Raw genomic sequence first — 26,126 nt, 5'->3', positions numbered from 1 at the left:
TAGATCTCCCTATGACCCCTAGCCTATTATACATAACTTTTTGTTTTCTAAATACTTCAGGGGTCTCAGAGTAATAAACCAAGAGAGAATTTATATTGAGGTCACCACTTGCATTGGCACATAGCAATAAATTTAGCTTATCCTTCATATGTTTGTGGCCTGGCATTTTCTTCTCTTCCTGGAAAATGTATGGTCTCCTGGGCATTTTCTTCCAGAAAAGGCCAGGTTCATCACAGTTGGAAACCTGATGAGAATAAAACCCATTTCTCTATGTCATCATTTCAAAGTGGTGTATTATGTAATTTTCAGCAGCCCTTTTATCAGCACTGGCTGCTTTACCATGCCTAGGTACCCTATGAAACCGAGTTCTCACTCTAAAAATGTGAAACTAACCCTTACTGGCATGAAATGTTTCACCATTATCACTCTTTGGTGGATTATCCTTTATGAGATCTGAATTTATAGCCCTAGCTTTCTCACAAATTATAGACTCAGATAAGCTATAACCTGCCATCTGCTTTTTGTTTATCCATACTTATAGCCTTTGCACCTTGTCTAACACTGTTGATCATGACTTACTAATTTGAGTAACACCTTTAGCCACACTAACTTCCTTGTACAAATCTTTTCCCTGTAAGATTGTTGAGATGGTGGATATGCTGTAAATATTAGCGAGATTGGTCACATGGACACCACTCTCATACTTCACAATTTCCTTCTTTTTTCTATTGTGATTGCATTTTTTAACCTTCCCTTCCTTCCTTCACTTCTTTTCTAGCTTTTTCGGGGCCTATTTGCTAGCAGTAATCATAGAAATTATATAAAGCACTGAGTGATATCACATCCACAAATACATGCATCTAGGCTCAGACTGACACATACTTACACTTACATACACTTTTCTGGCATTTCAGGTCTTTGTTTACAACCACACAAGTGGCTGGCATTCAGGTCATAACTCAAAACTTTGGTTGTAAGTTAAAACTAAAATTCAAGTCATAACCCAAGTTGTTCATATGAGGCCAGTTGTAACTCAAGGGTTCACTATGTAATTGTCTTACATGTTTTATGTGTTCTTTGGCCTTTTAATCTCATTCTCATTATTTATATATAATAATTAACTTTATAAGGTCTTATAAATAATTAAATCTGATGCTGGAAATATAAAAGGGGGGTGAAAGGGGAAGAAGAGAATTGAAATGTGTTGTGTGCATGTACCAATTAATTCCCTATAGTGAATATAAATAATATGTACAGCAAACATGTACTAATAAAAATAAATAAAAAATAAATGTAACATACCAAAAAATCAGGAAAAATCACATGATCATTTTATATTAGAAAAAGCCTTCAACATAAGCCTACATCCCTTCAAGATAAAGAAAAACTCAATGAAAACAATATAGAAAGAGCTTACCTCAATTGCTATAGGTGTTCTTGCCACTGAGAAGCCCAGCTACAAGTATGTCCCTATTAAAGAAAAAATATTGCTTTAAAAATATGAACATTTAAAAGAGATCAAGGAGAGAAGATGGCTGCCTAAGGGGCAGCAGCAAGGGTAAGTGTCTCCAAATTAGTACTGGAGCAAAGTAGGTACCCTGAGGTGGAAGTGAAAGATAGTCTGATACAGAAGTATAAATAAGAAAATCTAGCTCGACTGAAATTCAGTGTCTAGGGAGTGTTCAAGGGCAAACCAGATCACTTCTAGATCATGGCACCCCACCCTAGACCCACTGTATATGCCATCTTGGGAGAGGATCATACTGAAGGAGGGAGCTGGCTCTTCATGATGGCCTGGCTGATGAAACAGACTCATGGGCAACCCATTCAAGACTCCTCCTGTTTCTCAGGAGCTATTCTTATTCCACAATCCTATTCCCCATTCCTATTCCTCATTCCTATTTGCTGATAAATTTTCCTACTCTTAAAAAAGAAAGAAACAGACTCACAATTATTTTAACCTCCCTACTGGAAATGCCAAGAGAGATATATACAACCCAGGGAATCAGAGAAACCAAAATCAGGGTAATGGGGCAGGAAAAAACATACATTCATGAGTCAAAAGCAATAGCACCACACCACCTGCAAGCAGCCAAACTGTGAAGAGAGAAGCATGTACAAATCAGAAAAAAAGTCACCCCCTCCCTTTACATACCATGGTCCCATTGTATATTCAGCGTGCTACCTATAATTGCCTTCAGCATCCCACTTGGAGGCCCCAAGTGCCTCCTAACTAGAGATTGCAGAAGGCAGAAAAACCTGAGGGACAGACAGATATGTAGAATAGAGAATGGAACAGGAAAGATCTGTGAGAGGACTGGTGTTCAGGGTAATTTGGCAAAGCCAGAATAGAGTATGTACTCTCCTATTGTTTCCCCAACACTGAGATGGTGTGAGGTCTTGACTGAGGCCTCACACTGGCAGAGGGGGCCTTCTGAAAATTCTGGGGCAGCTCTAGGATCCATGGATGAAACTAAAACAGATAGATGGCTGTGGGCAGAGATGGTGAATGATACTTGGGTCAGAGTTCTTCTGGCCGTATCCTAGCCAAGGAAAGTCTGATATTACAAGGCAGCAAATGTGGGGAGAGAGTATGAGCTCCCTGGAAGAAGTTGACAGAGCACTGTCGAACCAGGAGTTGAGCATGCTACACTATACCCCCCCCCCCAAAAAAAAAACAAATATAAGTTGAGGCAATCAGATCCACAGAGGCCTGCAGTGGGTCACCCTTGGAGCACAGCTTGCCATAAGAAAATGCTTTTGGAGGTATTTTAAGCCCTCATGGCTTTAGACAGGCCATGTCTAAATTGGTTCACAGGGCAAAACCACTTAGCTCCTTGCAATCAGACTGTAACTCCAGTGTAGAAGGACCTGTGTGGATTCTCTTGTGTTAATGCTATAGCAACCATGTAAAGGTTTTTATTTCTAGTTTTTCTTGGTTGTAGTTATTGTGTCTTTTCTTTTTTGTTTGATTTGGATCATCTTCATCATTTTTTTCATTTTTTTCTTTTTATTTTATTTAATTTTCTTCTGCTTCTTGTTTCTGCATTGAGACATTTTGCTATTTTTCTTTACTTTATTATTTAAGATTTTCACCTTTAACCTGATTCCTGCTTTAGTGCTTCTTTTCATTTGTTTTTAAAATTTTTTTTCCTCCATATTCTTTTCTCTCCTCTCTTCCTCATTTTTTCTTTTGTTTCCCACTCCTCTCCACCTGTCTAATGGCATATATATAAAACAGTGGACCAAATAAGTGCATTTGAGAATAAGAAGCAAATAGTGCCATTACTTAAACAGTACCATTCAAAGGCATTTCATTGTAATCCTTAACAAAACTGGACTGAGATGATCAAAACAAAACTAGCTATAAATATCTGAACAGGTTCTGACAAAACCCTCAGCATCCCTCAGTCTCAAAATACACTTTCCCCAATCTGCATATCTCCTCCTACCTACACAAATTCTCTTTCACACTCCTTCAATAGCACTTTATCCCAACAATAAAATAATTCCAACAAAGTGTGACCTCCTGTCTATATTTTTTACCTATTGACATTGTTCTTAATCCTTCTCCCCCCACAAAGATATCCCTTTCCTTTTCTTCTTCCTCACTCCTTGTCCCCACACTCCTCAATATAGATGAACCTTAAATACCAGTATAAAATAGTCTGTAAAGCATATTGACAAAGGTTGAAATTATCAAAATATTTTTAATCTTTATGATTGATGTATGGTTTGATCTATTAACACTGTTCTTACCAGTAGATATTTTCTTCTTACAGTAAAGTGTCAGGGTACAAGCAAATAAATTGAATATGTTGAAAAGGTAAATAATACCTCTATACAAATACCTGTAAAGTCAAGAACACATCACTGAAAAACAGAACCTGAGTAAAGTAATATACACATCAACAGCAAATCCTCTGTGTTCTATTTCACTTCAATCCTCAGCAAAAACCAAAAGGAACATTTAAAAAGGCAAGAAAATGCCTCTAAAGATTTCTAAAGCAGATCTAAGAGGCACTGATGGAGAAGAGTCAAACACCAGGTAGCTGAACTGCATGAAATTATTAAGTAGGAAGCAAAATACTTGGTGAGATAAAAGATAGCATTACCTAAAGGAGTGGAACTACCAAACAAACTGTTTAGAAGATCTAAAAAACATTGTTCAAAACATAAGTAAAAAATTTACCAAAGAGTTAGAGATCAGGAAAGGTAGGAAACAGAAATTCTGGATATAAAAATTCTACTGAATTCATAAATAGCAAAAATGACCAATGTGAAGATGAGGTTTCAGAAATCAAGAACAAAATGGAATCACATGGTTATACAGTCAGAGAAATCCTAAACATGATAAAGAGAGCAAGAAAAATTTATCCAACAGTTACTACATGATGTTAAGAAAATTCATCTAAGGCTAAATAGAGTTAGAGAGTTATTAGAGGACAGCACATATGGAATAAAAATTCTGTTTTCAGATAATACAGCCCATTTCCAAGTATGGGGAAAGAACTTAACATGCAGGTAAGCAAGACTTACAGAATGCCAAATAACTATGATATTTTTAGAAAGCTCCCAACCACATATCATAGTTAAACCCTCAGAACTCCAAAACAAAAGCAGAATCTTCAAAGCTATCAAAGAAAAGAAAAAAATCACTTCTAAACATAAACCCATTAGGAAAGGTGTAGACTTTTCGCCACACACTAAAAAAGCCAGAAAAGCCTGCAGTGAAAAGTCCTAGAAGAAAACAACTTCCAACCTAGACTAATATAACCTGTGAAAATATATTTCAAAACTGATGAGAACAAGGATATTCTCCATGACAAAAAACCTTAAGAAATTTGTGAACACCAATCACTCCAAAAATATTCAAGAGTATCCTGTACAGAGACATTGAAGCCAACAAATCCAAAGAGTTGCATGGAATGAATACATCAAACAATGTGAGTAGTGGAATAGAAGAGTCAATAATAGAAAAATAATACAATAACAAGAATAAGTCAATGCCCTTCAGTAATAACTCTCAATGAAAATGGCCTCAACTAGTTGAATAAAAGACACAGATTGACAGACTAGATCAAAAAAGAAAAACCTAAAAGTCTTTCCATTCAAGAAACTCATCTAATCCAAAAAGAAATCCATAGACAAAAGGTCAAAGGAAGGAAAGCAATACTCTGCACCAGGACCTCAAAAGGAAGGAGTGGTGGAAATTTTATTCTTGGACAAAGTAAACTTCAAGCTAAAACTGATCAGAAGCAAAAAGAAAGTAACTATTTATTAGTTAAGGGAATAACTCAACAGGAAGAGATGACAAATGTAAATGTTTATGGACCAAATATAAAAGCTTTCTCCCACTTTTAGAATTTTTACATTTTTCAGGACTGATATCTAACTTTTTACTTTATTTTAAATTAATTTTTATATTTGAAATAAGGTTTTGGTATGGGATTGCCCAGTTTGCCCATGATTTATTAAAGAGACTATTCTTTTCTAAATTTGTATCTTTAGAATATTCATCAAACATTAGTTGACCACGTATGCATGGTTATAATTTGAGTACTCCATTCTGTGATTTATATGCCTGATTTTATGCTAGTAATTACTGTTTTGACTATTACTTTGTTTTAGGTTTTGGGGTCATATACATTGTAAACTGTAGTTTCATTCTTTCTCAAGATTTCTGATTTTTGAGTCCTTTGTGATACATATAAGTTTTAGAATATTTTTCTGGGAAGATGTCATTGAAATTTTCATTTTTCAAGAAATGAAATTTGTATGTCACTTTGGCTACTCTGGATGCTTTAATTATATTAATCTTCCAATCTATGAACACAGGGTATCTTTCCATTCATTTTTATATTTACTTTCTTTCAGCAGTGTCTTACATGTTTTACTATGGAAATAATTGACCTCTGTGGTTAAATTTATTCCTTAGTGTTATATACCTTATTAAGAATCTGTGAATACAACTTTTCTTAGTTTCTTTCTCAAGTTTTTTATTGTTATTATATGAGAACAAAATAAATATATGTTGATTCTTCTGTTCCTGTTACTTAAGAACTGATCTCCAATATTCATAACCAAAGTTTACAAAGCATGAACAAAGGCAAGAAAAAGGAGACTGTGAAGGAAAAAACTTTCCTAAGAGTGTAGGTGAAAGTCACTTAGCAATTGCCTGCATTCTCCATGAGATAGAATAAATCAACTGGAATGTAGCTATTCGTTGAGGTGGATGATTATGGTTAAATTCTGGATAGAGAGTCTGCTAATTGTGGATATGCAGAAACTTGGAGAAACCCAGAGCTGTTCAATAGTCAGATACAGTATGGAACAGTGACCTAGTACAAATCTCTCGGAAGCATGGCAGCGAAAGGAGGAGTGTGCCTCTTTGGTGGGAGTAATGGTAAAAGGAAGAAAGTCCCAGTGAGCACTACTGGCACAAGTTTTATCACTCTGCAGAAATATAAGATGAAGAAACAATATTCCTAAGGTGTGTGTGATACACATACACTATGGATAGCTCAATGGATAGCAGCCCAGAGAATCAGTTTGATAGAAGCCAGACAGAGACTCTGACACAAACTTATTAAGTTCTATATAGTAGGGCAATTAACTGCAATGTGTGAGGAAAATGGAAAGTATATCCCTGTGGAAAGGACAGTGTTGTGGGCAAATATTTGGAGTCAGGGAGAGTGACAGCACACAGGAGGTAGGATTAGGAAGACCATAATAGTGAGTGGCACATTATGTGGAATGGTCTGCCATCCCTACATCATAGATCATTGAGACTCAAGCCCCTTTGCATAGATCATTGAGATTCAAGCCCCTTTGCAGAGAGAATATTTTTATTATTGTTTTAATGTACTTTCCATCTTATACTTGTTTCTCTTTTTTAATATTTATTTTTCCCTTTTTCTCATTCTGTCATTTTTCTTCTACTTTTTTCTTTTAATTTACTTTTATTATTTTAAATTTTTATTTCACTTTCTATTATTCTTTATCATATTTATGAGTTGTTGATGGTGTTGATGTTGTTTTTGTTTTTTATTTTTTACTTTACTCTTTATTTCTTTTCGCCACTCTTCTTTCTTGTGGTTGGGAATCAAGCTTGGCAGTTTAATTTGTACTCATGAGTCAGTTGAAAGGAAATGACCTTGTTTGATGTATGACCTACTCTTACTCAAACTTTGGTGAAGACTTCAACTTAATGAATAGTGGGAAGCTACAAGCCAAAATCTGACAATCTGCTCCCAAGTAGGGACAGAAAAAGAGAACCTGGTGTCCCAATCCTGGACACACCCATAGCAACAGCAGGGAGAACAAACAAAACTTTGGTTTGCAGCAGACCTATAAGGTACCCACACTCCCATACTCTATTAGATTGCATATTGCTGGAAAGACTGGAGATGAGTGCCATAGAGGGGAGCTGTGACCCCAATCTCTGTGTCTCCCTGTGGAAAAAAACCTGAGGTTTCACTAATGTCCAAACATAGGATGCTCCAAGCCCTTGATGATTTGGGGGACAGTCAGCAGCAGTATTGTATTCAAGGCTACAGAGTCAATATCATTGTTGTCCAAAGAAATCCCCAAAATCTTATGAGGACTTTCATTCCCATTGTAGTAAAGACTACAGAAGATGTACCTCACATATTCTTCTCTCTATACTGCATCTCCCTCAAGCAAACATGGTACCTCAGTTCAGAAACTTAACTCTTTCCATGATTCTGGTCTTAAACTGAATTGAACAAGAACTGAAACAAATTCAATGGTTAGGTTCAATGTTGACATTATGGGGAAATTTGACTTAGTTCTCATCTAATTCAGTTTGAGACCAGAATTTTGGAAAGAATTAAGTTTATGAACCAAAGCACCACTACTAGAAGGACCTCATTCTGGTGAGACAGAGAGAAAGTAGTTTCATAAGGCACCAATAAGATCCAAATTGTGTTAAAATTAAGCATAGCCAAAGAATCAACAGGGAAATGACAGTATGAACTCAACACTAAATATCCTAGAACACACCACCAAGAAAAGGATGCTTACCAAGAAGGTTCTCACATAAAAGTGGAAGAGATATTCATATCAACACATGCAGAAATCTCAGTACAGAAACATAAAAACTGAAAAAATTTGGCCTATGCAACATTTCCCAAGTGTCATAATTCTCTAATGAATGTCAAAATATCAAAGTAGATAAAAATGTCAGACAAAGAATTCAAAAGAATAATTTTTAATTCAACAAAATGAAATGGGATAAACAGTGGAATGAATTAAAGAAATTAGTGCAGGACATAGATGTGCACTTATAAACAGAGATTCTGAAAAAGAACCAAATAAATATCTTGGAAGTGAAAAGCTAAAAAAACGGTTTAAAAATCAATTGAAAACCTCACCAAAAAAAAAAAAAAAAAAACCCTCACCAAGGAGAAGAAAGCATATGAAGGAGTGAAAATAGGTCTGCCCAAATCACACATTGACACAACAATAAAGAAAAAGAAAAGAAAGAATAAAGAGAACAAAAATGATATCTGTTATCCCATGAAAAGATGAAATATTCACATACTTAGAATACTAGGAAAGAGGACCTAAATGTTGATGACATGAAAAAGCTCTCCAATAAAATAATAGCAGAAAATATTTTCCTCATCTTGGGAGAGACATATACATCCAGGTACAAGAGGTAATTCATTTTTTGTTTTTTAATGTTTCTTAGTAAATGTTTACTGAACATATGATGATTACATTCATAGTCAGGAGATATAAATATATATATCTCCTGACTATGAATATATACATTCTTCATATATCTTATATATCTATATATCTATATATCTTATATATATATTCTTTTTATTTTCCATTGCTCTGTCTTTAATTCCCCTCTTTTTATCTCTAGTTTCCTTTTGAATTTGCAAAGGATTGACCTCCATACTTCATATTATCTATCTTATATTTTGCTCTTTATTTATATTTATGCAAGAGAAAGAATGTGATATTTATGCTTGTATGTCTGATTTATTTCTTTTTTTAAATAAATTCTTTTATTGGTACATTTCTCATTGGGAATTGTTCGTTTTAATAATGCATCTTTGTTCTTATTTTTTTCCCCATTCCTAGCCCTCCCTTCACCCCCTCCACCCTTCCCTATTTACAAAGACTTTATTTCCATTTTTTCCATTTCTCATCATTTTTCCTTTCCCTTCTTTCCTTTCCCCTGCCCCTCTGACTATCGCTACCCCTTTGGATCTTTTCTTCCTATTTTGCAGTATCGATTATTCATTCTAATCATTGGTACATTTTAGGTAAAAAATATTATGACATTCATCATTGGAAATTTGCACCTTTACATAGTCTCTCTCTCTTTTTTTTAAATTCTGAAACAATCATTTTATTTATTTTGATGTGTCATTATTGGCAATTTGCCTCAGCTGAACCATTTATATTAAAAATACCTACTTAGATATTAGGTAATTAATGGAGTGATTGACTTGCTTTGAAAATGAGTGCTATTAATGCCTTAGATTTTATTAATTGCAAGAGTCTCTAAAAAACCAGAGTAATTAAAAATTTAATTACAGTAACGTTTTTCTTTAAAGAATTAAGGCTTGTTTTAAACTTCAAATGTTCAAACATTTAAGCATCTATTGAAATATCAAAAGATGTGAACAATGTACAGTGTCTTTTGTTTTTTTAATATTAGATTCTTTTATTGGTACATTGTAGGTATACAACACAATTACATTTCTCATTGGGAACTGTACCTTTACGTAATGCATCTTGGTTCTTATTTTTTCCCCATTCCTAGCCCTCCCTTCACCCCCTCCACCCTTCCCTATTTACAAAGACTTTATTTCCATTTTTTCCATTTTTCAGCATTTTTTCTTTCCCTTATTTCCTTTCCCCTGCCCCTCCCATTATGCCTACCCCTTTGGACCTTTACTTCCTATTTTGCATTATCAATTATTCATTCTAATCATTGGTACATTTTAGGTATACAGTACAATGACATTCATCATTGGAAATTTGCACCTTTACATAGTCTCTCTTGGTTCTTATTTTTCACCCTTGCCCAACCCTCCCTCCAACCCCTGCATTCCTCCCTATTTACAAAGATTTTTTTCTTCTTTTTCCATTATCTCATATTAATTTCATTCCCTTCTATCCTTTCCCCTAGCCATCCCACTTCCTTCCCCTTTGCCCCTTTTCTTCCTATTTCACATTACCTATTAGACATTTAGTCCTTATTTACACTTTCAGTTTCTCACACCAGAGAAACTATTCAGTATTTATACATGTGTGTCCTATTTATTTCACTTAAGAGTATCACCTCAATGTGCATATACTTAGCTATAAATGTCTCTAATTTCTCATTTTTTATGGCTGAGGAGTACTCCATTTTATAAAACAACCACATTTTCTTTATCCAGTCTCCAGTTGATGGGCATTTGGGCTGATTCCAAGTTTTAGCTATTACAAACTGTGCTGCTATGAACATGGGCACACATATATCACTGTGGTATGATTCTTTTAATTCTTTGGGGAAGATCCCCAGGAGTGGAATAGTGAGGTCAAATGGGATTTCCAGTCCTAGTACTTTGAGGTATCTCCATACTGATTTCCAGAGTGCTTGCAACAGCCTACCCTCCCACCAGCAGTGGAGCAGGGTTCCTCTTTCCCCACAGTCCCACCAGCATTTGTTATTGGTTGATTTCATGATAGCAGCCATTCTTTCTGGGGTGAACTGGAAACTCAGTGTTGTTTTCATTTGCATCTCTCGAATGACCAGTGATGTTGAGCATTTTTTCATGTATTTATTTGCTATTTCTACTTTTTTGTGTGAGAAATGTCTTTTCATTTCAGATGCCAATTTTTGGATTGGGTTTTTAAATTTGGGAGGTCTGTTCTTTTAAGTTCTTTATAGATTCAAGATACTAGACCTTTGTCTGAGGAAGAGCCGGTGAAGATTTTATCCCACATTGTGGGTTGTCTCTTCACACTGCTGGTGGTTTCTCTTGCTGTGCAGAAGCCTTTTAATAAGAAGAGATCCCACTTGTTGATTGTGCTAGTTCACGGGCAACTGAGGTTTGGTTCATAAAATCTTTTCCTACACCGATATCTTCAAGGGTTCTACCTAACCTCTGTTCCAACTGGTTCAGAGTTTCTTTTTTAATATTTAGATTTTTAATCCATTTTGATTTTAGTTTAGTGCATGGTGAGAGATACAGGTCTAGTTTTAATTTTTTGGCATGTTGAAGTCCAATTTTTCCAGCACCATTTCTTAAAGAGGCTATCTTTCCTCCAGTGAGGGTGTTTGGCTCCTTTATCAAAGATGAGATGGCTGAATGTGTCTGGCATTGTTTCTGCATCTTCTAATCTGTTCCACTGGTCCTCAAGTCTGTTTCTTTGCCAGTACCATGCTGTTTTTGTTTTTTTTTTTTTATCACAGTAGCTTTGTAGTATAGAGGCAGGTTGGGGATTGTGATACCCTCTGCCATGTCTCTGTTACCTAGAATTGCTTTTGCTATTCTGGGTCTCTTCTTGTTCCAAATGAATTTTTAGATTGTTTTTTCAAGGTGCATGAAGTATGCTGCTGGGATCTCAACTGGAATTGCATTAAATCTATATAGCAGTTTTGGAAGTATGGACATTTTCACTCTATTAATCCTTCCTACCCAGGAGCAGAGGATGACTGTCCATTTTCTGATAACATCTTCAATCTCTCTTTTCAGAGTGCCATAGTTTTCAGAGAAGAGGTCTTTGATTTCTTTTGTGAGGATGATTCCTAGGTATTTCAGTTTTTTGGATGCTATTGTGAAAGGAATTATTTGCCCTATTTCTCTCTCAGTGAGTCTGTCATTGGTGTAGAGGAAAGCTATTGATTTTTGTGTGTTGACCTTGTAACCAGCTACTTGACTGAATTTGGCTATTAAGTTTAGAAGACTTTTGGTGGAGTTCTTGGGGTCTTCTATACAGAGTATCATGTCATCTGCAAATAATGACAATTTGACTTCTTCATTTCCTATCTTTATTCCTTTTACTTCTTTCTCTTGTCTAATTGCCGTGGCTAATGTTTCCAGAACTATATTGAACAAGAGTGGTGATAGTGGACATCCTTCTCTTGTTCCTCATTTTACTGTGAAGGATTTCAGTTTTTGACCATTTAGTATGATATTGCCTGTTGGTTTTTCATAGATGGCTTTTATCAGTTTGAGATAGAGACCATCTATTCTAATTTTTTGTAGGGTTTTTATCATAAATGCATGTTGGATTTTGTCAAATGCTTTTTCTGTGTCTATGGAGATAATCATATGATTTTTGTCCTTGGCTCTATTGATATAGTGTATTACATTGATTGATTTTCATATATTGAACCATCCCTGCATCCCTGGGATGAATCCCACTTGATCAGGGTGTATGATCTTCTTGATGATCTTCTGCATTCTGTTTGCCAGTATCTTATTATGGATTTTTGCATCTATGTTCATTAGTGAGATTGGCCTATAGTTCTCTTTTTCAGTTGGGTCTTTCTCTGCTTTGGGGATCAAGGTGATGCTTGCTTCCAGGAATGAAATTGGGAGTATTGCTTCCCTTTCAATTTCATTGAAGAGTTTAAACAGTAGTGGCAGCAGTTCCTCTCTAAATGTCTTGTAGAATTCAGCAGTGAAGCCATCAGCACCCGGGCTTTTCTTAGCTGATAAGTTTTTAATACATTTTCAGTTTCATTGGTTGATATTGGGTTGTTCAGAATTTTTAGGTCTTCTTCGTTCAACTTTGGTAATTCATATGTATCTAAGAATCTGTCTATTTCTTCTGTGTTGTCCATCTTATTTGCATGTATGTTCTGGAAGCAGGCATTGATGATCCTCTGGATTTCTGCTGGGTCTGTTGTAATTTCACCCTTTTCATTCCTAATTGCATGGATTTGGGCCTTTTCTTTCCTTTTTCTGACAAGGTTGGCTAAGGGTTTATCAATTTTGTTGATTCTTTCGAAGAAGCAACTCTTGGCTTCATTGATTTTTTGTATTGTTCCCTTAGTCTTCATTGGATTGATTTCTCCTCTGATCTTGTAATTTCCTCCCTCGTATGAACTCTGAGGTTTTCCTGTTCTTCTTTTTCTAGAAGCTTGAGGTTCAGCATCAGGTTGTTTAATTGGGCTCACTCTGTTTTCCTAATATGCATATTCACTGCTATGAATTTCCCTCGGAAGACTGCTTTCATTGTGTCCCATAGATTCCGATATGTTGTATTGTCATTGTCATTTAATTGAAGGAACTGTCTGATTTCTTCTTTAATTTCCTCTGTGACTCATTGGTTATTCAGAAGTGCTTTGTGCAATTTCCACGTGTTTATGAAATATTTCTAGTTTCTTTTGCTATGGATTTCCAATTTCATCGCACTATGATCTGATAATATACAGGGGATAACGTCAATTCCTTTGCACTTACTTAAACATGTTCTATGTGTGAGTATGTGGTCTATTTTGGAGAATGAACCATGTGCAGCTGAGAAGAAGGTGTATTCTGATTTTGTGGGGTGGAAGACTCTGTAAACATCTGTTAAGTTCATTTGTTCAAGAGTTCGATTGAGTTCTAGTATTTCATTACTTATTTTTTGTCTAGTTGATCTATCTATTTGTGACAGTGGGGTGCTGATGTCTCCCACTCTGAATTAGTGCATATATGACTTTTCATGTCTGTTAATATGTGTTTGATATAATTGGGTGCACTAGTGTTTGGTGCATAGATATTTATGATTGTCATCTCTTTCTCTTGGATTCTTCCCTTTACAAGGATGTAGTGTCCTTCTTCATCTCTCTTAATCAGTGTTGGTTTGAAATCTACTTGATCTGCAAAGAGGATAGCTACTCCTGCTTTTTGGGGGGTTCCTGTCATTGGAGTAGTTTTTTCCACCCTTTAACTTTTAGTCTATGAATTTCCTTTTGAATTGTGTTTCTTGTATCCAGCATATTGTTGGATTTTGCTTCTTGACTCTTTCTGCCAGTCTATTTCTTTTGATTGGTGAATTGAGACCATTAACGTTGATGGTTATAACTGAAACGTATTGACTTATCATTGCCATGACTTTTTGTTTTTGTTGGGTTCTCCCCCTTTACATTTAATTTCTTGTTGTGCCAGATGGATTAATTCTGCTTTGCTTCCTGGGGTTGTGATCCTCAATGTCTGTTCCTAGGATATTGTGTCAAATTCTTTGGAGTGCTGGTTTGGTATTCACAAAGTTCCTAAGTTGCTCTTTGTCATGAAAGTATCTTATTTCTGCATCCATTTTGAAAGATAGTTTTGCAGGGTACATCAATCTGGGTTGGAGGCTGTTTGCTTTAGGGCTTGGAATATGTCACTCCAAGCTCTTCTTACCTTATTGGTTTGTGTTGAGAAGTCTGCTGTGATTCTGATGGGCTTTCCTCTGTATGTGATTTGTTTCTTTTCTCTAACTGCTTGTAGAAATTCATTCTTCTGTGGAGTTTCTGTAATTTTAATAACTATATGCCTATGTGTAGGTTTTTTTGATCAAGGCTATTTGGAGTCCTATATGCCTCACTTATCTGTATGTCAAGTTCTTTTCCCCTTCTTCAGAAGTTTTCTGCGAAGAGATTATTTTATGTCATCTGTACTTTCTCCTGTTTCTTCCTTGAGTACAATTAGTCTTATGTTATTCTTCTTTGCATCATCTAGCAGCTGCTGGATTGATTTCTCGTGTTCCCTTACAATTTTGAAGCAATTTTTCTCTTCCTGGTCACTAATTGCAATCTTATCTTCTGTATCTGAAATTCTGTCCTCACATTGGCTCATTCTACTGTGCAGACTTTCAATGGAGTTTTTCATCTCCTGGAAATCTATTTGCATCTGTTTTATGGATTCCATTTTTTTTCTTTGTTGGGATTCCATCATGTTTCTTAGCTCCTGTCTAGATTTTTTAATCATGTCTTGCACTAGGAGCACAATCTCTGCTGCTATCTGAGAAATTATTTCTGATTTCATTTTTTCCAGATCCTCTTTTGTTGCCAGTTCAGGGAGTCCAGGTGGTTGAGTATCAGATTGTTCCCTCTCATTTCCCTTTGGTGTTGCTGTAGGTGATCTGGAAGTCTGGTTTTGAGACTTATTTACATGCCTTCTCATTTTGACCCCCGGGGAGGTGCTGTTGGCACCTGCCTGGCTCACCTCCTCTGATTTGGGAGAGGTGGGACAGCAGCTCATAAGCCCCCTCCTCTGTCCCAGGAGCAGCAGGACAGACAGTGGCCCAGAAGCCCCATCCTCTGGGCCAGATGTGGCAGGACCAGTTAAGCTTCTCTTAACCAGTGTCTCAAGTGGACATAATCAATCATCCATTACAATCCACCCTTGTCAATTTGACAACCAGACACGTTTCTTTAAACTAGAGTCCAGATATAAATACAAGCCCATACTGCCAACATGTTATAACTATCCTGCATGTAAAAGAAAATGCACTAATGTCCCCCCAGAATAGAAGTCAGATTTTTGTTAAGTGGCGCTTACTCTTAACATTTTGTACCTTGAACATTATCACATAGGTTTAACAAGCCTTAAAAACTAGTATTAAGTCTATCAACATTATATTACATTAGGACACATTAGGAGAGAAGTAGTACAATTACAGTCCTTGCTTCTGTAGCTGATCACTGGATTGTAGCTGGTATTTAAAACTACCTTCTTTTACTATGCATTCTGTATTCCCTTGGCCTTCAGTAAGCACCTCAGCAGATCTTTATTCTTTCCCTTGTGGAGTTACCCATACTTTCATTCCTGAAGGCTCTGGATCATTTGTTATTCTGCCTGGATTTGGTGTTTGTAGTTTCCCATTGACTTTAATAACAGGGTGTGGTAATACTAAGAGATGCCCTAATGTATCTCCTGCACTCCAAGTATATTCTTCCTTTCCTCTATTGTGGACTAGTAGTCCAATTTCCACTTGATAGTCTGGATCAATCACCCCTAATCACACTGTGACACCCTTTTTAGCTTGCTTTCTGAGTCATGAGGAGACCAAAATGCAGAGGGGGAAGTTTTAGCTTCCATATCAATGGTGTTGATAAACAGAGTAAAGTTAGGTAGAAATATTGTAGGCAGTCAGACAGGGGTAGGCCCTTGAGAGTCAGTTCAGAAGATGTGAAAGTGCAAAAACTGGCTGGAGGCACATCTATTGAATGTCAGGCCTCAAGATAAAGATGAAATACCTACATACATCTGAGGGATAAACAAAAGCTTGAGTACCATCCTTTTGAGATACATATATAACCATTATCTCATTAAAGGTGGGCCATGTTTTCCCACCCACTAAGACTAAGACTAAAAGACTACTAAGACAAAGGCAAGACTAAAATTATGTTAATGATGTCATTAGGTTAATGATGTTAATTAGGTTAATGATGTCATCTATGTATACTTGCCACATGACTTGATTCCCCATTGGATCAATATTACCTAAGTAACTATACTTCTAATCCTATTGGTTGATCATAATTTTGTGCCACCTTGTACCTACTCCTTGATTTTGATCTATAAAACTTCTCCTGTAAGGGCATCTGTGGAAATCCACTTTCTGGGTCCCCTCCTGTCTCTCTCAGGAGCTGTTTGTCCCTCAATAAAATTTCCTACTCTTAACCTCTGTCGTTCCTCAGAATTCATTCTTAGATTTTGAGGAACATGAACTCAGCACATCGGACATCTAGTAGGTTTGGAAGTTATAACTATTCCCCTTATATCAGTATCAATGTTGTGCATCCTGGTACAAGCCTTCCCTCTTCTGTAACTAAGACTTGTAAGCCAGTAGAACATAAGGTCGTGGGAAAAGGAAGAAAAATTTTGCTAGTGCATCACTGGGGATAATGGTGAGTGCTATCATTCCCACTTCCACTGCTTGATTCCTGGACCCATGAATCTTGGCTATGGGAGACACAGTACCACATAGTGGATGCTGATTCAAAGCATATATGGCCTTTTGAAGAACTTTGGCCCAGCCCTGCAGGTTATTGCAGCCTACCTACCTGGCAGTGTAACTGTGTCATCCAGCCAATTCTGGATGGTAAGGAACAAGGTAAGACCAATGAATTCCATGAGCATGAGCCCTTTACCTCACTTCTTTGGCCATAAAATGTATTGCTTGGTCAGAGTTAATGCTACATGGAATTCCATGATGCCATATAAGACATTCTGTGAGTCTATGGATCATAGTTTTGGTAGAAGCATTACATGCAGGGAAGCCAAATCCATGTCCAGAATACATGTCTATGCCAGTGAGGAAAAAGACTAGTCCTTTCCATGATGGAAGTGGTCCATTACAATCAATCTGCCACTCAGTCATAAGTTGATCACCCAAGGCAATGGTGCCATCTCAGGGACTCAGTGTTGGTCTCTGCTGCTGGCATAGCTTGGCATTCAGCAGTGGCTGTAGCCAGATCAGCCTTGGTAAGTGGGAGTTTGTGTTGCTGAGCCCATGCATAACCTTCATCTCTGTCACCATAGCCACTCTGTTCATGGGCCCATTGGGCAATGACAGGGATGGCTGAAGAAGGAGGTTGGCCACTGTCCACAGAATGGGTCATCTTATGCACTTGATTGTTAAAATCCTCTTCCCCTGAGCTTATCTTTTGGTGGTTTTTACATCCTTTGCCCATGTGAAGAGGTCTAACCACATTCCTCTTCCCCAAATATCTTTGTCATCAATTTTCTAGTTATATTCCTTCCAAGTTTCTGACCATCTGGCCAGACCTTTGGCTACAGCACATGAATCAGTATACAGTTTCACATCTGGCCATTTCTCCTTCCAGACAAAATGTACTACCAAGTGTACTGCCCAAAGTTCTGCCCACTGTGATGGTTTCCCTTCACTGTCTTTCAGGGATGCTGGAAAGGGGCTATAATGCTGCTGCTATCCACTTGCAGGTAGTACCTGGATAATGTGCAGTCATCCATAAACAGGCCCTAACTTTTTATTCCTCTGACAGCTGATCATATGGTACATACACCCCATGAGGCCATAGGTGCATGCTGGGAAACAAATATAGCAACCATAGCAATCATAGGCATCTGGGCAATTTCCTCATGTAATTTACTTGTACCCTGTGGACCTGCTCTGTCTCAATCATGTATATAACATTTCCGTTTAATGACAGACTATTGCTGTGCATGTCCAACCTTATGACTCAGTGGATCAGATAACACCCAGGTCATGATAGACAACTCAGGTTGCTTGGTGACCTGGTGTCCCATGGTCAAGTATTCAGTTTCCATTAAGGCCCCATAGCAGGTCAAGTGCTGTTTTTCAAAGGGAGAGTAGTTGTCTGCAGATGATTGTAGAACCTTGCTCCAAAATTCTAAAGGCCTCTGTTGTGATTCACCTATTGGGGCCTGCCAGAGATTCCAAACAGCATTTCTACCTGCCACTGACACTTCAAGTACCATTGGATCTGCTGGATCATATGGCCCCAATGGCAGAGCAGCCTGCACAGCAGCCTAGACATGTTGCAGAGCCTTTTCTTGTTCTGGAACCCACTCAAGTTGAACAGCTTTCTGAGTCACTCAGAAAATGAACTTGAGTAAGACACCTATGTGAGGAAACCAAATAGGCCCACTAGGCATTGTGCCTCTTTTTTGGTTGTAGGGGGAACCATATGCAAAACTTATCTTTTACATTGGAAGGAATATGAATTTTTGTTGCATTTATTTCCTATCTTCTGGCTCTCAAATGCTTTAATAACAAATCCAGAGTGTTGCTACCTCTTTTTCACTTGGCCCAATCAGCATAACAACATCAATGTAATAATGTACCAATGTGATACCTTGTGAAAGAGAAAGGTGATCAAAATCCTAACAAAGTTGTAACACAAGGCTGGAGAGTTAATATAATCCTGAGGTAGAACAGTGAAGGTGTATTGCTGGCCTTGCCATTGAAAGCAAATTGTTTCTGATGGTCCTTATGAGTAGGTATGGAGAAGAATGCATTTGCCAAATCAATAGCTCCATACAAGTACCAGGAGATGTGTTACTGCAGCTTCAATTGGAATCACCACTTGATTCAGTTTACAATAATCTACTGTGATTCTCCAAAATTCATTTTTCTTCTGCATAAGCCAAATGGTAGCATTAAATAGAGATGTGGTGGGGACCATCACACCTAGATTCTTGAAGTCCTTGATGGTGGCACTAATCTCTGAAATCCCTCCAGGAATACGACACTGCCTTTGGTTTACTATTTTACCAGGCAAAGGCAATGCTAATGGCTTCCATTTGGACTTATAATCTATAATAGCACTCATACTATAGGTTAGAGAACCAATGTGAGGATTCTGCCAAATACTAAGTATATGTATCCAAATTATGCATTCTGAAACAGGGGAAATGACTCAGGATGGATTCGAGGACCTACTGGACCCACTGTGAGTCAGATTTTTGCTAAAACCACATTTATCACCTGACCTCCATAAGCTCCTACGTTTACTCGAGGGCCACAATGACATTTGGGATCCCCCGGAATCAGTGTTAGTTCAGAACCAGTGTCTAGTAGTTCCCCAAGTGTTTGATCATTTCACTTCCCCTCAAAAGGCCCCAAAATGCTTTAGTTCCCTCTGGGGAAGAATGCGAGAAAGATTGACTGTATAAATTTTTGGTGCATCAGGATCCTTCTCTAAGGGAACCTGGCCTCCCCTACATTCAAAGAGTTTTGGATGTGTAAACTCCTTCAAATCCTGAAACTGGTTGAGGGGCTGTGATTACCTGTTATGATTTGAAGTAGGTTTCCACTCATTTGCCCTTAAATTTTTTTGATTATATAAATCTAGTAAAAATTTTGTAGGTTTCCCATCTATTTCACTTTTGGGAACATTGTGGGTGATCAGCCAATGCCATAGGTTTACACATATCAGCTTGATCCAGGTATGTATTTTTGCTACCATTATCCCACACACATGAAATCCATTCCCACACTTGCTCATCAGGCCTCTACTTATATAAGGTAGAAAATTCAAGAAGTTTTTTGGGAGAATAGAGAACCTCCTCATAGGTCACACTATGTACCTCACCCTTAAGAGCCTTCTGTGATTTGAGCCCAGTTATGGCCTGGAGGCAAAAGTGGGTTGTGAGGCTGGGTCCTGAGGAGTGTCAGCATTATCTTGCTTGGTCAACACAGGATTAGTTTCCTCAAGTATCTTAGAAGAGGCCAACACCACAGAGGGTGGGATGGGGATGCCTCTGCCATTGTAGTGTGGAAGTCTCTTCCTCTGGCAAAATAATCTCATTAGAATCTAAAACTCAACATCCTTAGCTTCATCTGAATCCTCCCAAATGTCTCCATCCCAGTTTATGAATTCCATTCTTTTCCAATCAGTGCCCTCACTTTTGCTTCAGATATCCTTTTGAAGATGAAGCTGAGCATTAAGCTAAAGGTGTAGTTCACCCAATCAAATTATGAGGGCCTGTGTTTGGCTTTCTGCAATTTCAGCCCTGTGGCTAAAAGAGATTTTCCTTCAGGACACATAGAAGCTTTCACAATTCTTATGTGTGCCTGAAACTGGGAATTTGAATCTTTGAGCTTCATATTTTCCTGTACTAGTTTGTCCAGAGATGTTCTAAAACCAGCGAGCCAGCATCATTATATTTCCTACTCTTCTAAATGTATTCAAAACTTTCAAGTATGGAGTCCTCTAAATTCCTTACATCTCACAACTGGTGAATTAGGATAATCAAGTGGATCTACATTGCATATTACTTTAAACAGTTCACACCAAGTATAATCAGTATTCCCCACAGGATTAGAAAAAGAGATCATGGCATTTTTAGGTCTCATCAAATTATGGAGCCAACTCCAGGAACCCTAAAGCTATTAAAGAATTCCATCTTTACAATTCTATTTCTCTCGAGCCATTCCAAGTACTAAAATATGTATCAGTTAGTATTTACTAGAGATACAAATACAATACAAGGTATATAAATGTATATGAATTTACAAGATTGGCTTACAATGGCTACCCACAGCATCAGATGAGAAAAAGTCCAGAGGGTCTGTCTTCACACTGGAGACTGAAGGATTTAGTTGAAGGTCTGGAGCTCACTGCAGTGTTCCCCATGATTCTGTATCAGAAGGCCAATGGGTGTGCACTGGAAGGCAGGAGATGATGTCCAAGGTGAAAACTGGAGCTCCTCCAAAGGAACAGAAGCATATCTGTCCTTCCTCACTTCCCCTTTATACCACCCAGATGAGGAGCCACCCTGGGGTGGGTCCTCCATACCCTAGGGTGTGGAATTGCTGAGCCAATTTAGTTAAGTTTCTATTAACCAATGTCTGAAGTTGACACAATCAACCATCACATAAGGGTTTCTATTATAAAATCCAGATCTTTGGACCACTTTACTTTATTTTTGTGTATGGTGAGGAATATGGGTCTAGATTCAACCTTCTGCATGTTATACAATAATTATCCCAAGACCATTTGTTGAAGAGGTTATTTTTCCTTCAGTGTATGTTTTTCCCCTTTGTTAAAGATCAATTGGTTGAATGTTTCTGGGTTTGTTTATACATCTTCTATTCTATGTCAGTGGTACATGTCTAATTTTATGCCAGGATCATGTAGTTTTTATCATTGTATCTTTGTAATATAACTTGAAATCTGGTATTACAATGACTCTTTCTTTGAAGATGTTACCCAGAATTACTTTTGCTATTCTGGGACTCTTCTGGATTCATTCAAATTTTAGGGCTATTTTTTCTGTTCTGTAATAAATGCTGCTGGTATATTGGTCAGGGTTGCATTAAATATATGAACCAGTTTAGGAAGTATGGCCATTTTGACAATATTAATTATTTTCATTTTGTAATGTACTCTTCAAGCTCTTTTTATTTTCAGAATGCTAGTTTCCATTGTAAATGTCTTTCATTTCCTTGATTAAGTTAGTTACTAAGTATGTTATTTTTCTTGAAGCTATTTTTAATGGTACTGTTTTCATAATTTCTTTCTCAATGATTTCTTTGCTGGTATACAGGAATGTTATTGATATTTGTGAGCTGATATAGTATTCTGCTACCTTACTGAATTTATTAGTTCTAGGATTCTATACCTGGATTATTGGGATTTTTTTATGTACAGGATCATGTAGTTTGACTTCTTCCTTTCTGATATGCATCCCTGTTATTTCTTTCTCTAGCTTGATTTGTATGGCTAAAGTTTCAAGTAGTATATTGCGCAGAAAAGCTTCTGTTTTCCCCCATTATAATATAATAGTGGCAGTAAATTTGTCATGAATAGCTTTTATCAGATTGAGATAAGTGTCCTCCATACCCTTCTTCAGGGTTTTTATCATATCTGAATTTTGGATATTGTCAAATGCTTATTACTCTATTAAGATGATCATTTTTGTTGTTCTTGCTTCTCTTTATGTGTTACATTTATTGATTTTTGTATGTTGAACCATCCTTGCATCACAAAATAAAGCTTACTTGGTCTTGATATATGATATTTTTACTGATTTGTTGCTGTTTGTTTGATTATGCTTTCTTTTATTATCTGTGCATTTATTTTATTGTCCAAAACAGCTTTACCCAGATCAGTGCCATAGAAGATTTCCCCAATGTGTTCTGTTGGTAGTATTCTAGTTTATGATTGTTGCTTTTCTAGTAACTTGAGGTACATCATTAGGTTATTTATTTGAACTTGTTCTCTTTTTTGTTGTTAAACATGAGCATTGATTGCATTAAGCTTCCATCTCAGGACTGCTTTCATTATGTTTCATAGGCTCTGGTGTGTTGCAATCACATTATCATTTGACTCCAGGAATTGTTAACATTCTGATTTTGCCTGTGACCTATTGTGTGTTCAGGAGTGTGTTGTTAACTTTCAAATTATATAAATTTTCTGTCGTTTCTTCTGTGATTGATTTCAAGTTTCAGTGTAAAATAGCCTGACAGTAAACATGCAGAGATTTCAATTCTTTTATATTTATTTAAGAAACTTTGTAGACTAGAATATGGTGTCATTTTGGAGAAAGTTTCATGTGCTGATGAGAAGAATGTTTATTCTATTCTACTGGGTTATAATAGTCTGTAGCTGTCTATTAAGTACATTTGTTCAAAGGTGTTCATATCTTCTATTTCTTTATGGATTTTTTGTTTACTTGATCTATCTTATTGTGAGGTGAGTTGTGAGATGACCAACTATGATTTTATTGGTATATATTTGATCTTTTTAGTTCAAAATTATTTTTATGAAGATTTGTTGCAAACATATTTAGAAATATTATCTCTTTCTGTGGGATTGTTCCCTTAACTAGTATGTAGTGACCTTGTTTTTCTCTTCTAATCAGTTTTAGCTGAAAGTTTACTTTGTCTATGAGTAAAATTGCTACCACTGCTTGTTTCGTGGTTCTTGGTGCATAAAATATTTTTCAATCCTTTGATTTTTAGTCTATGACTATCTTTTTGAATTAAATGAGTTTCTTGAATCCAACATAAAGCTGTATTCTGCTTTTTAAAAATCTATTCCAGCAATCTGTGTCTTTTAATTGGGGAGTTGAGGGCATTAATATTAACAGTTATAGTGAAAGTTGTTGATTTCTTCTAACACTAAATTCTTTTTCTGTTGATGACTGCTTTGGTATTTTTGTTGTTTGTCTGTTTACTTGCCTTGTTGAATGTATTCATTCCATCTGGATTTTTGGCTCTCTTGGGTTTGTGTTCTCTGCCCAGTATATTCTTGAGTATTTTGTGGAGCACTGGCTGGGTGTTCATATCTTTTAAGTTGTTCTTTTTCATAGAAAGTCCTTATTTCTCCATCTCTTTTGAAAGAAACATTTGCCAGATATGTTAATTGGGTTTGAAACTTGTTTGCCATAGGGTTTGAAATATTTCACTCTACGATCTCCTGACCCTGAAATTTGTGTCAGAAGTCTGCTGTAAACTGAACAGGTTTACTTTTATAAATGACATTTTGCTCTTCTCTAATGGATTTTAAGATTCTATTTTTTGTTGAACATCTGGAATTTTAGTTATACTGTTTCATGGAAAGCTTCTTTTATCATTTTAGCTGGTTGGTGTTCTGCATGTCTTGCTAGTTGTATGCTGAACTCTTTCCTCAAACTTGGCAAGTTTTCTATTATGATATCTGTATAAAATTTTTTATTTACTTGTGTGCTGTATTGCAGTTTCTCTCTAACTCCAATTAGTCTTAAGTTGGTCTTCTTAGAGTCCTCTATTAGATATTGAATGAATTTTTCTTGTTCTCTTATTATCCTCAAGGTGTCTCTGGGTAATTCACAATTATTTACCATTTTGTGCTTGATAATAAAAGATGTTTTCACATTAGTCATTTCTGCTATTTATGAATACTATGTAATATTTTAAATTCAGTATTTCTGTCTGATCCCTTTTCCTGAAGCCTATATCTTTGGTAAATTGGTCATTCAAGTTTTGAGCAATTTTAATGTAGTATTTTAATTTTCTATTTGTTTCTCCCATATCCACATTGGTTATTTTGTATGATATTTCCATGAAATGTTGGGTCACATTCTCTTTGAACATGCTTTTAACATGCTTTAATCAATTCATAAAGCTCTACTATCTGGTGTTTGCTTTTCTCTCCATTGGTGCCCCCTAGATTTCATTGGGAGAATTGGGAGGATTTAGGAGCCTTTTGTCTCTATCTATCTTTCATCTATGTGCAGAGATTATAATTAATATGAATATATTTTAGTTAGAGTCTTCCTTCCAGCAATATGTTCATTACTTTATTTGTCCAAAAATATTGTTCAACCCTTCTGCTATTTCATGTAAATACTTTGGACCCTGTAAGTTTGTTATGAGGATAAAATTACTGTTGATTTATCTGCATCAATATATTTGACTATACATCACTTATGTGAACTTCACTTTGCATTTACACTTTCACCTTTTAACAATAAAACTTTACAATCTATACAATTTTGCTATTAGCTGTTAGTGGAACAAGAAAGGAAGGCAACAGATGGAGGAATTTGTATAAGTGAGGAGGAGAGGTAGATAGGAGAAATAAAAATAGGGTAAAATTAAATCAAGGTCAGATTCTGTAGGAAATGATTTACATTTGAAGCAATGCCTTAATACTAAGGGTATTGACAAGTTATTTGTGAAGGTGGAGAGAGGATATAGGAAGAAGCAGGTGTAACTTGAGATAAAGAAAAGCAGAGAGGCTGTCAAAAAATGTTGATTTATTTGTCCAACTAAGGTTAAGAGGCAAGGGAAGGCAATGGACTAAATAAGATCTAGAAGAGAAAAAGGAAAAGAATAGGTAGGAAAAAAGATTAAACTGAGAGAGGACAGGAATGTCTGAGGGAGAGTATAATATAGGGAAAACCAATCTTGAAAGGAAGGAATAGAAGGAGCAACAAGTAATAAATAGAAATAGTAATGCTAGAGTTGAAGAAAAGGAATAGGGAGATAAGAAGAGAGAGGGGAAAAAATAAACAACTAAATGAGTACAAAAAGTTTCCAATATAATAAATACAATTCAGCATAGACCCAGATTAAGCAGTCCAACATGAGAAAATAAAGACAATTCCCAGAGGTAGGGGCTTCTGAGCCACCATCCCACTGCTCCTGGTCCAGAGGAAGGGGCTTCCCGGCCACCATCCCTCCCACTGCTCACAACCCAGAGGAAAGGGCTTTTGGGCCACAATCCCTACTGCTCCTCCTGGCCCCTGTCCCACCTCTCCCAGCTCAGAGGAGGAAATCCGTGCAGGTGCTAAAAGCCACCCCCCAGTTGAAATGAGAAAACATGTAAATAAGTCTGAAAACCAGACTTCCAGATCACCTACAGCAACCCCAAAGGGAAATGAGATGGAACACTCTGATACTCAACCACCTGGACCCACTGAACTGGCAACAAAAGGGGATCTGGAAAAAATGAAATCAGAAATAATTTCTCAGATAACAGGAGAAATTGTGCTCCTAGTGCAAGACATGATTAATAAAGCTAGAGAGAAGCTGAGGAATATGATGGAATCCCAACATAAGAAACAAATGGAATCCATAAAACAGAAGCAAATAGATTTCCAGGACATGAAAAACTCCATTGAAAGTCTACACAGCAGGATGAACCAATGTGGGGACAGAATTTCAGATATAGA

General features: G+C 36.7%; 1 pseudogene; it reads right to left on the bottom strand.

Annotated features, from left to right (window-relative positions):
* Nucleotides 1-16,735: 16,735 nt before the first annotated feature.
* Nucleotides 16,736-18,113, bottom strand: LOC147828795 (uncharacterized; annotated as a pseudogene).
* Nucleotides 18,114-26,126: the final 8,013 nt, after the last annotated feature.

The sequence above is a fragment of the Heterocephalus glaber genome, unplaced genomic scaffold (assembly GCF_053883595.1).
Source record: "Heterocephalus glaber isolate CG9 unplaced genomic scaffold, H.glaber_assembly_v1.0 deba00000936, whole genome shotgun sequence".
NCBI classification, from domain to species: Eukaryota; Metazoa; Chordata; class Mammalia; order Rodentia; family Bathyergidae; genus Heterocephalus; species Heterocephalus glaber.
This window is presented reverse-complemented; position numbering and strand designations above follow the sequence as displayed.